The following is an 11,366-nucleotide window of genomic DNA, read 5'->3' as shown; positions in this document are numbered from 1 at the left end:
GTGATAGAGATTTTCGGTTACCATCAATGCCGAGTCAGGGGGGATTTTCCGTGTCTCCTCTCATGTTGTTAGTACCCTTGCATGAGATTGCAGGCCCACAGTGGGCGCCAAACCTGTAATGGCAACAAATCTCCCACATAAAATGGGGTATGATCCCGTGAGGTGTGAGGTCCACTAACACCCAGCACAGACTGCACACATAAGTCAAGCGTGAAGCTGCAGGAAAACACACGGGGTTGTGTTTGCCGTAGACAACTCGCGACCTCAAGTCGCAAGCTGACAGAGATATTTGATAAGAATTTAGAGATGAAGATTACCAGACTTTGTCAACTAGGACTACAGTCGGAAGGCGTTGGGTTCTTGGGACAGAACTTTAGGAGCAAATAATATTTTGAGTATTTATGACTAATGGGAGATTGGCATGCCTAATGAGAGGCAAACCTGTTTTTATAGTGAACCCAAGGGTTTGGATCCTAGTAGGACATTGATCCTCTTTTTTGGGAGATACCCTATTTAAGAAACGAATATGATTTCTTTGACCTTATCAAATTAAGCTAATAGTTTTAAATAAGATTTGGAATCTTATGGACACAAAGTCTAGTTTTTGGGATAATCCCTATCATGAAAGAAATATGATTTCTTATCCTATTAAATCAGTTTAATAGTTTAGTAAGATTGGACGTCTTAGATAGAAGAGGAATAGAATAGGCCTCTGATTTCCTAATTATAGACTGTTGGGCTCTGAACTGAAACCCAGTTTAGCTTAATTTATAGGATAGGCCCAAATCATAGAGTGGTAGGTCGCAAGGTGATTTTAAGCGTAGGCCAATCGGGATTGGGTTTGGGCCTTGGGCCGTGACATGTTTATTTCATTTTGGGCACCATCAGCCCAAGATGCATTTTTGGCCCTACAATTTACAATGTTAATACAGATTATTAGCTAATTTTTGCTGGAATATCTTTTTTTTATTATATATATATATCTAATATTAATTGCTAGTTTTGTATAAACAATAGTATTGATTTTATAATATTTAAATATTAATATAGAAATTATTCAATTTGTATATTTTAGGATTTTTTTGTTGCTATAATATTTAAATTCTCGGTTATTTATTGTAAGGTTATTTTATATATATAATAATTTTTTATTAATTATCTATCATTTTGTAGTAATATTTTCGTTTTCTGCGATATATTATTAAATTTTAATATAGAGGAATTTCTATTATCTTCATTTCAATATTATTATTGTATTTTTATCTATAATTTTATTATATTGTTTTCTAATTTATTATCTTATATATATTATTGTATTTATAGTGAATATTTTGCTATAATTATTGATTATATTTATTCATTACCTTAAATAAGATTATACGCTATTATATTGCTGAAATATTATACTAAAATAATAGTACGTATAGTTAATATAATTGCTAGTTTTGTATTATAAATAGAGTCATATTGACAACCTTGAGGTTTATATAATAAAAATAATCAAATTTATAAAATAATAAAAATCTCGGCCCTTAAATTGTAAGGGTTAATATAATAGAATCAGGGCAGTTTAATAATATTTATCATTTTATAGATATACGTTCTAGCGACTAATAGTTTATTAATAACGAGGGAAATTTATTTTTCAAAAATCTTAGCGAATTTCTGTAATTATAGTGAAGCTCAATGGAGTTGAGTTGATGTCATCAACACTTAATGATACTATTATAATGTTCTATATTAGCTTATCCACAACGTGCACTATACATTAACATATATGATCAGCACATATCAAGCGATTAAACAATCACACATACACCCATCCATAAAGAGCTTCTGTTATGAATGCACTTCTTATAACATATATCTCTATCATGACCCCAATTGCTTGTAAAATTTGAACAGTGGTATCCATCAAAACGAAATTCCAAAAACAGTTACGAAATTTCTGACACAAGTTTGGCACTAGGCTTTCAAGAAGGAATTCTAAAATAGCTACAGAGCAGTTTCGGATATCCCTGTTTAATAATCCATCAAAGAGGGAATTCAAGCTTTCAAGGTCAATTGCAAACTTAATATACTAAGGTATGAAACTTTCCACTTTTTCCGAAACACATCCTTCTTGCAAAGTCCATCAATGAAAATCTATGTGTCCAAGAACAGGTAAACCATTAAGTTGCATCTCACCAACTAATTTCTGTGCATCTTTCACTTAGCTTTAAAAAAAGGCAAGTTAACAAATTGTTATTTAATCACATTAGGCATAATTCCTTCTAAAATCTTCTCTGATAAAGACTAAGAACTTCGTTGACTTCTTATTCTTCCAATACCATATGATTAAAGTTTGTAGCAAACAACATTAGGTCCATATCCTTTTTTAGTTAAAACTTCTTCATTTATAATTAGTTTTTATGCTGTTTTTAGAGACTAATTGAAGGTGCACCACGAGGTACCGAAGTCGGAATTGAAGTTCATTAGAGACTATACTTCCAATATAGATGGAATCAATTAGAAGAGAGAAAAAATTTATAGGTATAAGACTTTTCTACTCTATTTTTTCGACCCTTTTTATGTGAGAGAATTAATGAAATATGAAATAGAATCTTGAACTTTTCTCTCAATGTTTGACATGTTATTCTTTCGATTAATTTCTCTTATTCAATGGTACTGTAGGATCATTATGCATTATTTAACATTCGTTTGTTTTTTATTTATTAAATTTTCCATCTTCTCCTCTTTGTTTTTATGTTAATTCTATGAACCACAAATTTTATGAGATATTTTAATCATGTTTAATCACGATGCTCATAGAAGCCAAGTTAATTTCAAGCGAGTCCATGAATTTTAATGTTAAAAATTTATAATCAGGTTTGCTTATTGATTAAAATTTTCATACGTCAATCTAGAGCACAACTACTTTTATAACTTCAATAATGCTTAATCAAAATGATTACTATTAATTTAATCTCCTTTATAAAATATTATTTAAGTGCAAAACTTTAACTTAGCATGCATAAACTGGTTACTTATATTAAGTAAGAAAGACTACAAGAAATTGAAATATAACAAAATTTCCACCCAATTTTGTTGATAAACAACTTGACCTAAAAGCTTAAGCTGAAAAAGGTATTAAGCTCTGTAAGAGGCATCTTCACGTGTTACACAAACTAAGCTCAAATTTAGATAGAAAGACCAACCCAAATACAGCAGGATGTAAAATGTTGGAGATCAAATCATGACCTCTACTTTAATATCTGTTATGTGTGATTTGTCGTAAGCTCAAAAGTCTAGGTATCCCGGAAATCAATAGATCGACGTGATCTCAAGGTCATGGAATCTTGAAGTCCGACTCGCATAACCTCGTCGCACCATCCAATATAGCTATTTGCATACAAGGGATAGCCTTATCTCGAACATCTCGGGAGGGATAGAACGAATCAATTATGCTGATCCTAGCGCGCAATTGCAAAAATCACAAAATCACTTACCAAGTCAGATGGTAATGCCAGATTTCTCTCTACTTCCTTTGGTGTAAACTTGTATAAACACCCCTTCCAAATATGAGAAAGGGGTTAGCAAATTCCAAATTGAGATTCATGGGCGTGAAGTTAGAAGACAAGCTAATTCCAAGAGGACATGGAAGAGCCCCTGGGGGAACAAGTTAATAATGGCGCCGGGGGAATCTCACATTAGTGACTTAGTACATAAAAAGAATGAAAAATGAAACATAATTCATAGATCACTTAAACACTCTCAAGTACTCGCTTAAAATTAAGAAGGAATATCTACAAATGCCATGGAATACATTTAATCCTATTCATGGGGATTATGTAAATATTCCATTCCGAAAATAGAAAGTGAAACAATTAATCTTGTTTGAAGATTGGTACTAATTCATGATCTAACATGTACAAAGCAAAACCTCATTCTCGATTCTACAAGAAATTTTAAAAGCATCCAATAGAATCATGAAGAGTCTAAGTTGAAACAACATAATCATATGAGATATGAATATTCATTCAAACAGACAATAAAAATGAATATTGTGTGCAAAAATTTAATCGAGCGAGCATACAGATGATATTCTTCATATTCTTCCTTAGACATTTTCCAACCAAAGACATTTTTTCACATTTTCCACAAGCATGAGATGCAAGGCCTGGCTGTTTCAGTACGTAAACTCATGGTGCTCTAGTATCTTCTTTCTGCATAGGATTTTCATCTGAGACAAATAGTAAAATGGATTCTCCACTAGAATAGAATCAAGGTACAAAAAGCAAAGAACCTAACAGTTGCACTGTGAGTATCAATGTTATTAGACCAAGAATAGACCACCCAACCCATAATAGTTTTCATGATCTTGTTGGATCCTATGTCATTGGTCATTTGTCACATAAAAAGGAAATTGCAATCTAATTGGCTAAAATTCTCTAATCTTGGAGTAAGGTATTGAGGCTATCCTCATCAAAAATTGGATAATATATGTTCCACAGGAAACATATTAGAACTTACCCTTTTGAATAAAATGGGTTAAACTTTGACATATCTGGAAGAAAATTTACAAGAAGGGTACTGATATAGATCAATCTCAATAGCACTATATTTTTCATCCTCAAATAGGTATCTTTTGTCATAACTGTGTTTACAGAAACATATTAAGGAAAAACCTTACTTTTTTTATAAGAAAGAGAAGTTTGTCAATTACTGTCTATTCTAGTTAACATGTAACATGTAACCCCAGAGCAAACCTCACTCTTAGAACATTTCTCTGAACTCCTTATTTGACTTTGGCTTCTCATCTTCCATTTCCCTGACTTTTGGACTTGTCGAGGAGACACCAAGTGGTTTATGTTCCTTGGCATTGCAAATGTGTTCCTCCCCTCCAGTTGAATGCTATCACTACGTTTATTGCAGATAATGTGGTGCTCCAGACTCCTTGAAAGTTTGATTACTACTTTGCGCTGCCATTTACCCAAAGGAGTAAGAAAAATAAAGGTAAAACTGGGAAAACCAAACATGCAAACGTCTGTAGACTGCTTGCACACAAACAAACACACCCAAGTAATAACAAAGATAAAACATAATTCCACTAGCCTACCATGTTCCCAAGGCCCCATGACCAGCAGAATCCTTTCTCTTTTGCTTCAGATTTGATCTGAAATGCTTAACTTCTTCCAAAGAACATTTTTTGTTCTTTCCTATAGCTGCAGCAAGTGTGCATCATCGGCAAAATCCACATATTTGAGGCCCTTCAAAATCGATCAGAGGATATTATAATTAGTATGCAACGTCCCACAGAAGCTCTACAATTTAAAGGCAAGCTGGAATATGGGTAAATCGTATGGGACTATGGTTGATTCTCCTAAGCTATCACTTGCTAGCAAAATGAAAAAATATGCTCGTAGACAGTTAGACTCTTTATACTTAGAAAATTAGCAACTTTACCATAATTATGGAATTCAACGCTTCTACAGGTTTATGTGAGACTGCATAATCGTCTCTGGAAAGGACATTCATTTTAACCAAAAGCGTAAGAACTAAATGATTTATTGACTACATGAAAGGAAGAATACAATTGAGTTTCAGTGAGCACCCTTAAGAAATTTGATCAAAGAGAATGGACTGCAATTAGCAGTTTCTATCTCCCTGAAGCAGCGGCCATGCTGATCCTCCAGTCTCATTAAAATTAGTTTCTTAGGGCTAATTTCTATGGTACAGTCCACATTATGCATACATATGTTGAAGTTTAAAGGTCAGGCAATGTTAATAAGGATGACTGTAAGACTAATGTGCACATGGAAGGTCTAGTGGATGGCTTCCCCTTTTTCATTTGAAGCATAAGCACAAAGAACATTGACAAATAATGAATGAGAGAAACAAAGTCATACCCTTGACTTTCCAGTGAACTGGTCCTGCAGATTCAACAGATTCAACCCCACCAACATCGCTAAAGAATTTTTTCAGATCTTCAGAAGTTGCCTAAAAAGAATTAAACCATCAGAATTCTCTCTCTGTATTTGCCTATCTAGTGTTAAAAAGCAATCTCTCTCTAAAGTGCAAGAGAATCTCTACTTGCCCTCAAGTTAGGTTTGATAAAATCATTACACTCGTCGTGTGTACTTTGGCTCTTCCAGTGTGGAGTCTTTGATGTGCTGGTCATTTGGATGCTCTTCGAACTTGGGTTTTACTTCTTCTACTTCATTTTCTTTACTAAGTTTTGTGCTCGTTCCTTTTCTTTCCCATGCACTTTGTTTGGGTTTTGAATAGTATTTCTGCCGCTTAGCTGGAGACTGTTCATCATTCATGTTGAATCTGTTTTTCTTTTTCCATTAACACTATTCTTCTGCGACTTCTCTTTTGATCATTAGTTCAGGAATAGATTTGCTTCCTGCTGTAACCTAAATAGTTGCAGCTCTTCCAAGCGAGGTGTAATATGAAAGGGAACAAAGACAAGCATATTTACACATTGAGTTAAAATAGCAAGGATTGCATACATTCAATAATACCAAGCAATGTATCATTCAGTAACATCTTAAAAAATGTTACGTAACAACTTTTAAATTGATAGTTAAGCGTTCAACAACCATACTTAAAATTTAACACAATCCATGCTGAACAGCCACAATCACAACCTAAATATAACATAAATACATACACAAGTTTATAATCTAAATAAGCCTATTTGATATTAAATTTTAAATAGTGTTTTATTTTCGAAAACAAGGATATAGGATTTTATGAAAATGGTTTTTATTAAAATAAGTTGAAATGTTTTAAAAACAATTTTTTGCATATAATCCTAAAAATTTGTGTAAAATTAGAAAACAAGAAAATATTGAGATAAAGCTTTTAACTTCTATAATCATTTCGCAGTCTTTATATAGTTTTTAACTTCAAAAACAATTTTTAATACCATATATATTTCAAATACTTAAAATATTGAGATAAAGCTTTTAAAAATTTTAATTTTTTAAATTATTTTTGAATCACAAACCAAACTGACCCAAATCTCACGAAGAGATTTAAAATACAAATATATTTTCAAATATTTAAATTTAGAGAATAAACTTTAAAATTTTTAATCGTAACTTAGTTTTTCAAATTATTTTTGAATTACAAACCAAACTGGCTCAAATCTCGTATAGAAAGATTTAACATGAAATCAAGGAAAACAAATTCTGATATCTTTATTTCAATCTCTTAACTAGATAGACTTAGATAACTCTAAATTGATCATATTCTAATCTAGAAATCCTACACCTCCCCCTCAAGCCAGTAAAGATATTATCATTCCCAGCTTGGAAACTAGATTATCAAAGCTGTTTAGGCAATCCTTTTTAAGAATATATTTTGTCTGCTGACTTGTAGGCAAGTAGGTAACACACAACAGCTTAACTTCTATCTTCTCTTTGATGAAATGTCTATCTTTTTCAACTTGTTTCTATCCCATTGCAACCTTGTTGTCTCAGTACAACTCCTAGAACCAGCCCAGTCTGCACCTTGAAGGTGACAGGTTATAAACCACAAATTGTCTATATTTAAAAAAATTAATATATATTTATTAATCAGGACTTATTTTCCTTGACAATATAATAAACAAAATAGAAACAAGACAAAAGGTAAATAGATTTTCTTTTATGTTATAATTATTCATTTTATTATACTATTTCATATTTTTCTTTAAAAGAAAACTCTTTATTAACAAATCCTTTTTCAGAAAACAAAATAGTGTATATCATAAATTCATATGGAAATATGCATATAATAAGTCTATGATTGATAACCCTCATGTAGTATACATCTTACATATGGCATGACATGCAAATGAAGCCGTCGCGTGGACCCAACCTCGAGCGAAAATCACTATTCAGCATGATTTTATGTTGACCTAAAATACTCAATATAGATGATTTTGTAAAACATTTTTTCTTTACTCATACTTTTATGAAAATATGTATCTGTAATTATGGTACAATTATCTCTTATAACTGATATTAATAAACTAGAGATATATTATATATTTTCTCTGATTCTGTATTTTTAATGTCTAGTATCAAGTACTGAAATTATTATATTAATTGTTTACTTTATAGTCATTTATTATATTAAACTAATACTGTATCATGAACTAATAATTGTTCTATATTGTATAAAGAAAATTAATCTGATACAGTAAAACCAATACCTGATACTGAACTGATCATGAATGTTAAGATACATTAACAGATATGATCAGCACATATCAAGTGATTAAACAGTCAAACATACACCCATCTTAATAAAGAACTTTTGTTTGAATGTGCTTCCTAGTTCCATAAACGTTGAAATCTCTGTTATGACCTTTATTTCTTGCAAAATTTCAAAATGGACCCATCAAAACTAAACTCTGAAAATAGTTACAAGAATCGGATGACTAATAGTTGAAACATAAAATTTACACAAGCATTTCAAATGTTTTCTTTTAAAATACAACTCATTACTGTACATAAAATTGCATGATAGTATAAGTCACAAGAACCAATCAATTATGGAAACATCTTCTTGCAAGTGTTACAAGAGTGACCGTAAAATACCTTTTAAGTGTTTTCTTATCCGATACCTTTAGAAGGGTGAGCAACTTTGCAGAATCCTGCATGATATCTATATAGACATTCTTCATTTATTGTTGGCCTTGTAAGAGTCCATTGCCCATACGGCCAATGAATGCATGTAATTTAGCGCTCTAAAACAATCAATGGTGGTCCAAGCTTTAAGAGTTTAGAAAGAATAACTACGCAGAAAGCGGCAATGAGTCAGTCAATTATCAGAACAAATAGTTCTGGAGCAGATATTTTTCAGTGTAAATTATGCAGAATGTAAGTTTTTAATTATGGTTGGCAGAATTTTATCCTAAAGGCAGTAACCTGCGATGCAGGACGTAAAGAAGGATGCAAATGGGTTTAGTCCTTATCTTCTACATTTTAGGATCGAGTATTTGAGTCCTAGGTATCCCTTTCTTGATTTCTCCCTTAACCTATTAATTTCTCTCTATCACCCTATATAGAATCCTATTTATCTATCTATGTTATTCTTCTCCCCCTCCATTACCTAAGAGCAAAAATATTATCTACTAGACATTATAACTACCGAAGTTTTGTCCAACATTTCACAACATCAAGAATCTACTAGAAAATGGTTAAACGGTACATCACCAAAAAAAAATAAATGAACTGACAAAACAGATGATGAATGAAATCTATCCAGATTTGAGATAGATTTAGATCTAAACCACAAACTCATACCTTAGTTAACAGCCTATTAACTAAGCTATAAGATAACAACTTTAAACAAACTTAGGGGTTCTTACACGAGTACATTTTCAGACCATGTTGCTTCATATTTCAATGGCAATTTGAAATCCCATATCGACCAAATCTCCACGATCATTGTTACAGCAACTGCACATGAACACCAGACCATATTTTTCTTGACTGCAATGTTGTCATTTAACAGTTCCAACAGGTAATCCCATTGATCGGCCCTTGTTGTGCACCATATTCTTTAAGATATTCTAGTGGAAAACCTTCTCTAATGTCTTTTTGCTTTGTTCATCAACATCGCTGAAAGAGCACATTGGCCGTCGCCTGCTACTTAGGACACGCCTGTAGTTTTTAGATCTTATCAAGATATATCATGCCTGAGATAATTGAGAATATCATGATGAATTTATCATGTGCAACGTACCATTGTCTAGTAAACTGATTAGCTTGAATAGATGAACTTGAGCGCTACCATTTGTCGTAGTTGAGTAAGAACCATTCCACAATTCCTCATATACAACTTTTGCTTACTGAATTTACACCAAAAATAATCCTCAAACCCGTAAGATCTACTTCATGTGCAAATCCCACGCACTGCATGCGCTACCTATCAATGTACTGAGCACATCATCGTCTTGTATGTCTATCAGGAAGCTATACTCTCAATCATCCCCCACCATCCCATCAAATTCGAACAGGTAAAAGTGTTTACTGAACCTTCTGCTTACCGTAACCAATATAGAGCATTTGGGCAGCTGGATGAACTATTGCAGGATTCTGCCCCAAAAAAAGTTAATACTCGCTAATTTTATCACGTAAACTTCAATTTCGCTTTTGGAATGGAATCGGAGAAGCTCGTTCAACATTCACTAATTTTCGGACTTCATTAAATACTGCATGACTAAGGACATTGTACATTCAGTCGGCTTCACATTTCTCTCCACCATCTTATGAGGAGTTCAACAACTTTGGTATCCATTATTCTTGAGAAACCAAACATAACTAGCAAATGTGACTACATCTGGAGCACAACCTTTTTCCTCCATATATGACAACAACTCATTTGCCATTTCTAGTTGTCCATTTTTACACAGCCCATTGATCAAGTTATATGTTACAACGTCTGGCACCAGTTTCCATGAGAAAAATTTTTGAAATAGGTCCCAAGCAGTTTCGATCTCCCTGTTTTACATAATCCATCATGAGGGAATTCAAACCTACAATGCTAACTGCAACTTATATGTACTAGAGCATTAAACATTTCCAATGCTTCCAAAACACTCCGTTCTTGCAAAGTCCATTAATGAAAATGTTTATGTCACAAATCAGGAAACATCGTTACGTCGCATCTCACCGACTAAATTCCGTGCATCTTTCCCCTTAGCTATAAGAAAAAAGCCAATTAAAGGTGCTATATGTAATCACTGAAGGCCTAATTCCTTTTGAAATCATCTCTCGATAAAGACTAAGAGCTTCATTGACTTCTTTATTCTTGCAATACCGATTGATTAAAGTATTGTAGCAAACAACATTAGGCCTATACCCTTTCTAGTTATAGAATCAAAACTCCCTTGCATCACCGATTCTATCTGCCAAGCAACAACCGTTTATCAAAATGCTGTAAGTACGAATGTTAGGAACCACACCTCTCTGAATCATATATTCCAATGGTTGTCTAGCCTTCTCAACCAATCCAGCCTTACAAAGACCATCAATTATAGTATTAAATTAACAACATTTGGCCTACAAATAACACCAAATTCTTTATTCCATTAACCACCACTTCATGAAACTTAATGGCAACACTTATTTTCCCTGTTTACACAATCCACACATCAAAGTGTTGCAAGTGATCACTTAGCCCTACAACCAACAGCAACCATTTGCTTAAACAATTCCATTGATTCCATAATCCTTCCTCTACACACAGACCTTTAATCAAACAATTAAAGTCACGGTATTGGGCTAAAACCCAACTTCAAAATGGCCCCAAAAACCGCATAACCATCAGAAACCCTTCCAATATTACAGAAGCAATTGTCAAAATATTCAAAGACATTAAATCGG

The sequence above is a fragment of the Pistacia vera genome, unplaced genomic scaffold (assembly GCF_008641045.1).
Source record: "Pistacia vera cultivar Batoury unplaced genomic scaffold, PisVer_v2 Contig136, whole genome shotgun sequence".
Lineage (NCBI taxonomy): Eukaryota > Viridiplantae > Streptophyta > Magnoliopsida > Sapindales > Anacardiaceae > Pistacia > Pistacia vera.
This window is presented reverse-complemented; position numbering follows the sequence as displayed.